The sequence below is a fragment of the Scyliorhinus canicula genome, chromosome 8 (genome assembly GCF_902713615.1).
Source record: "Scyliorhinus canicula chromosome 8, sScyCan1.1, whole genome shotgun sequence".
NCBI lineage: Eukaryota > Metazoa > Chordata > Chondrichthyes > Carcharhiniformes > Scyliorhinidae > Scyliorhinus > Scyliorhinus canicula.
This window is the reverse complement of record NC_052153.1, coordinates 192,033,170-192,039,744: the sequence shown is the minus strand read 5'-3', so window position 1 is coordinate 192,039,744 and position 6,575 is coordinate 192,033,170.

The window sequence follows — 6,575 nt, the reverse complement described above, 5'->3', positions numbered from 1 at the left end:
GTACCAAGCACCTAGCAACCTGCACCCAGCACCCTGCACCCTGCACCAAGAACCCAGCACCCTGCATGCTGCACCCAGCACCCAGCACCCTGCACCAAGAACCCAGCACCCTGCACGCTGCACCCAGCACCCTGCTCGAAGCAACCTGCACCCAGTACCCAGAACCCAGCACCCTGCACCCAGCACCCTGCATCCAGCACCAGCACCCAGCACCCTGCACCCAGCAACAGCACCCTGCACCCAGTACCCAGCACCATACACCCTTCACCCTGCACCCAGCACCCTGCACCCAGCACCCTGCACCCAGCACCCTGCACCCATCACCCTGCACTCAGCACCCTGCACCCACCACCCTGCACCCAGTACCCAGCAGCGTGCACCCAGCACCCTGCACCCAGCACCCTGCACCCAGCACCCAGCACCCTGCACCCAGCACCCCGCAGTCAGCACCCAGCTCCCAGCACCCAGCACATCGCACCCTGCACCCAGCAGCCAGCACCCTGCACCCAACGCCATGCACCCATCACCCTCCACCCGGCACCCAGTACCCAGCACCGTGCACCCAGCACCCTGCACCCAGCACCCTGCACCCTGCACCCAGAACCCAGCACCCAGCACCCAGCACCCAGCACCCAGCGCACTGCACCCAGAACCCTGCACCCAATGCCCTGCACCCATCACCCTCCACCCTGCACCCAGTACCCAGCACCGTGTACCCAGCACCTAGCACCCAGCACCCTGCACTGAGCACCTTGCACACAGCACCCTGCACCCAGCACCCTGCACCCAGCACCCTGCAACCCTAACCCAGCACCCAGTACCCAGCACCCTGCATCCAGCACCCTGCACCCAGCACCAACTCCCTGCACCCTGCACCTAGCACCCAGCACCCTGCACCCAGAACCCAGCACCCTGCATGCTGCTCCCAGCACCCAGTAACCTGCTCGCTGCACCCAGCACCCTGCTCCAAGCAACCTGCACCCAGCACCCAGAACCCAGCACCCTGCACCCAGCACAAGCACCCAGAACCCTGCACCCAGCACCCAGCACCCTGCTCCAAGCAACCTGCACCCAGCACCCAGAACCCAGCACCCAGAACCCAGCACCCTGCGTCCACCACCAGCACCCAGCACCCTGCACCCAGTACCCTGCACCCAGCGCCCTGCACCAAGCACCCAGCACCCTGCACCCCTCACCCATCACCCTGCACCAAGAACCCATCACCCTGCATGCTGCACCCAGCTCCCTGCTCCAAGCAACCTGCACCCAGCACCCAGAACCCTGCACCCAGCACCCTGCACCAAGCACCCAGCAACCTGCACCCAGCACCAAGCACCCTGCTCCCAGAACCCAGAACCCTGCACGCAGCACCCTGCACGCTGCACCCAGCACCCAGCTCCAAGCAACCTGCACCCAGCACCCAGCACCCAGCACCCTGCACCCTGCACCCTGCACCCCGCACCCAGCACCCTGCCCCCAGCACACTGCACCCAGTACCCAGCACCCTACACCCAGCACCCTGCACCCAGCACCCTGGACCCAGCACCCTGCACCCTGCACCCAGCGCCCAGCACCCTGCTCCCAGCACCCTGCAACTGGCACCAGCACCCTGCAGCCTGCACCCAGCACCCTGCACCCAACGCCCTGCACCCATCACCCTCCACCCTGCACCCAGTACCCAGAACCGTGCACCCAGCACCTGCACCCAGCATCCAGCACCCTGCACCCAGCACCCTGCACCCAGCACCCAGCACCCTGCACCCAGCACCCTGCACCTAGCACCCCACAGCCAGCACCCAGCTCCCAGCACCCTGCACACCGCACCCTGCACCCAGCAGCCAGCACTCTGCACCCAACGCCATGCACCCATCACCCTCCACCCTGCACCCAGTACCCAGCACCGTGCACCCAGCACCCTGCACCCTGCACCCAGCACCCAGAACCCTGCACCCAGCACCCTGCACCCAGCACACAGCACCCAGCACCCTGCACCCAGCACCATGCACCCAGCACCCTGCACCCAACACCCAGAACCCAGCACCCTGCGTCCACCACCAGCACCCTGCACCCAGCACCCTGCACCCATGCCCTGCACCAAGCACCCAGCAACCTGCAGCCAGCACCCAGCACCCTGCACCCGGCACCCTGCACCCTGCACCCCGCACCCAGCACCCTGCCCCAGCACCCTGCACCCAGTACCCAGCACCCTACACCCAGCACCCTGCACCCAGCACCCTGGACCCAGCACCCTGCACACTGCACCCAGCACCCTGCTCCCAGCACCCTGCAGCCTGCACCCAGCACCCAGCACCCAACGCCCTGCATCCATCACCCTCCACCCTGCACCCAGTACCCAGCACCGTGCACCCAGCACCCTGCACCCAGCATCCAGCACCCTGCACCCAGCACCCAGCACCCAGCACCCTGCACCCCACAGCCAGCACGCAGCATCCTGCACCCTGCACCCAGCACCCAGAACCCAGTACCCTGCACCATGCACCCAGCACCCTGCACCCAGTTACCTGCACCCAGCACCCTGCACCATGCACCCATCACCCTGCACCCAGTAACCTGCACCCAGTACCCTGCACCATGCACCCTGCACCATGCACCCTGCACCCAGTACCCATCACCCTGCACCCAGTAACCTGCACCCAGTACCCTGCACCATGCACCCTGCACCATGCACCCTGCACCCAGCACCCAGCAGCCAGAAACCTGCACCCAGCACCCTGCACCATGCACCCAGCACCCTGCACCCAGTTACCTGCACCCAGCACCCTGCACCATGCACCCATCACCCTGCACCCAGTAACCTGCACCCAGTACCCTGCACCATGCACCCTGCACCCTGCACCCAGCACCCTGCACCCAGCAGCCAGTAACCTGCACCCAGCACCCAGCACCCAGCACACAGCACCCAGCACCCTGCACCCAGCACCATGCACCCTGCACCCTGCACCCAGCACCCTGCACCCAGCACCCTGCACCCAGCATCCTGCACCCTGCATCCAGTACCCAACATCCTGCACCCTGCACCCAGTACCCAGCACCCTGCACCCTGCACCCAGCACCCTACACCCAGCACCCTGCACCCAGCATCCTGTACCCTGCACCCAGTACCCAGCACCCTGCACCCAGCACCCTGCAGCCAGAACTCAGCACCCAGCACCCAGCACACAGCACACAGCACCCTGCACCCAGCACCCCACAGCCAGCACCCAGCCCTCAGCACCCTGCACCCAACGCCCTGCACCCATCACCCTCCACCCTGCACCCAGTACCCAGCACCGTGCACCCAGCACCCTGCACACAGCACCCAGCACCCTGCACCCAGCACCGAGCAGCCAGCACCCATCTCCCAGCACCCAGCACCCTGCACACCGCACCCTGCACCCAGCACCCTGCACCCTGCACCTTGCACCCAGCACCCAGCACCCCGCAACTGGCACCCTGCACCCAGCACCCTGCACCCAGCACCCAGTACCCTGCACCCAGCACCCAGTAACCTGCACCCAGTACCCTGCACCATGCACCCTGCACCCAGCACCCTGCACCCAGCACCCAGCAGCCAGTAACCTGCACCCAGCACCCTGCACCATGCACCCAGCACCCTGCACCCAGTTACCTGCACCCAGCACCCTGCACCATGCACCCATCACCCTGCACCCAGTAACCTGCACCCAGTACCCTGCACCATGCACCCTGCACCATGCACCCTGCACCCAGCACCCAGTAACCTGCACCCAGTACCCTGCACCATGCACCCTGCACCCTGCACCCTGCACCCAGCACCCTGCACCCAGCAGCCAGTAACCTGCACCCAGCACCCAGCACCCAGCACACAGCACCCAGCACCCTGCACCCAGCACCCTGCACCCAGTTACCTGCACCCAGCACCCTGCACCATGCACCCATCACCCTGCACCCAGTAACCTGCACCCACTACCCTGCACCATGCACCCTGCACCATGCACCCTGCACCCAGCACCCAGTAACCTGCACCCAGTACCCTGCACCATGCACCCTGCACCCAGCACCCTGCACCCAGCACCCAGCAGCCAGTAACCTGCACCCAGCACCCTGCACCATGCACCCATCACCCTGCACCCAGCAACCTGCACCCAGTACCCTGCACCATGCACCCTGCACCATGCACCCTGCACCCAGCACCCAGTAACCGGCACCCAGTACCCTGCACCATGCACCCTGCACACTGCACCCTGCACCCAGCACCCTGCACCCTGCAACCAGCAGCCAGTAACCTGCACCCAGCACACAGCACCCAGCACACAGCACCCAGCACCCTGCACCCAGCACCATGCACCCTGCACCCTGCACCCAGCACCCTGCACCCAGCAACCTGCACTCAGCATCCTGCACCCTGCACCCAGGACCCAACATCCTGCACCCTGCACGCAGTACCCAGCACCATGCACCCTGCACCCTGCACCCAGCACCCTGCACCCAGCACCCTGCACCCAGCATCCTGTACCCTGCACCCAGTACCCAGCACCCTGCACCCAGCACCCTGCACCCAGAACTCAGCACCCAGCACCCAGCACACAGCACCCTGCACCCAGCACCCCACAGCCAGCACCCAGCAGCCAGCACCCTGCACCCAACGCCCTGCACCCATCACCCTCCACCCTGCACCCAGTACCCAGCACCGTGCACCCAGCACCCTGCACACAGCACCCAGCACCCTGCACCCAGCACCGAGCAGCCAGCACCCATCTCCCAGCACCCAGCACCCTGCACACCGCACCCTGCACCCAGCAGCCAGCACCCTGCACCCAACGCCCTGCACCCATCACCCTCCACCCTGCACCCAGTACCCAGCACCGTGCACCCAGCATCCAGCACCCTGCACCCAATGCCCTGCACCCATCACCCTCCACCCTGCACCCAGTACCCAGCACCCTGCACCCAGCAGCCAACACCCTGCACCCAACGCCCTGCACCATCACCCTCCACCCTGCAACCAGTACCCAGCACCCAGCACCCTGCACCCAGCACCCAGAACCCAGAATCCTGCACCCAGCATCCAGCACCCTGCACCCAGCACCCCACAGCCAGCACCCAGCCCTCAGCACCCTGCACCCTGCACCCAGTACCCAGCACCGTGCACCCAGCATCCAGCACCCTGCACCCAGCACCGAGCAGCCAGCACCCATCTCCCAGCACCCAGCACCCTGCACACCGCAGCCTGCACCCAGCATCCTGCACCCTGGACCTTGCACCCAGCACCCAGCACCCCGCAACTGGCACCCTGCACCCAGCACCCTGCACCCAGCACCCAGTACCCTGCACCCAGCACCCAGTAACATGCACCCAGTACCCTGCACCATGCACCCTGCACCCAGCACCCTGCACCCAGCACCCAGCAGCCAGTAACCTGCACCCAGCACCCTGCACCATGCACCCATCACCCTGCACCCAGTAACCTGCACCCAGTACCCTGCACCATGCACCCTGCACCATGCACCCTGCACCCAGCACCCAGTAACCTGCACCCAGTACCCTGCACCATGCACCCTGCACCCTGCACCCTGCACCCAGCACCCTGCACCCTGCACCCAGCAGCCAGTAACCTGCACCCAGCACCCAGCACCCAGCACACAGCACCCAGCACCCTGCACCCAGCACCATGCACCCTGCACCCTGCACCCAGCACCCTGCACCCAGCACCCTGCACCCAGCATCCTGCACCCTGCACCCAGGACCCAACATCCTGCACCCTGCACCCAGTACCCTGCACCATGCACCCTGCACCCTGCACCCAGCACCCTGCACCCAGCACCCTGCACCCAGCATCCTGTACCCTGCACCCAGTACCCAGCACCCTGCACCCAGCACCCTGCACCCAGAACTCAGCACCCAGCACCCAGCACACAGCACCCTGCACCCAGCACCCCACAGCCAGCACCCAGCCCTCAGCACCCTGCACCCCGCACTCTGCACCGAGCAGCCAGCACCCATCTCCCAGCACCCAGCACCCTGCACACCGCACCCTGCACCCAGCAGCCAGCACCCTGCACCCAACGCCCTGCACCCATCACCCTCCACCCTGCACCCAGTACCCAGCACCGTGCACCCAGCATCCAGCACCCTGCACCCAATGCCTTGCACCCATCACCCTCCACCCTGCACCCAGTACCCAGCACCCTGCACCCAGCAGCCAACACCCTGCACCCAACGCCCTGCACCCATCACCCTCCACCCTGCAACCAGTACCCAGCACCCTGCACCCAGCACCCAGCACCCTGCACCCTGCACCCAGCACCCTGCACCCAGCACCCTGCACCCAACGCCCTGCACCCATCACCCTCCACCCTGCACCCAGTACCCAGCACCGTTCACCCAGCACCGTGCACCCAGCACCCAGCAACCAGCACCCTGCACCCAGCACCCTGCACCCAGCACCCAGCACCCAGCACCCTGCACCCAGCAGCCAGCACCCTGCACCCAATGCCCTGCACCCATCACCCTCCACCCTGCACCCAGTACCCAGCACCGTGCACCCAGCACCCTGCACCCAGCACCCAGAACCCAGCACCCTGCACTCTGCACCC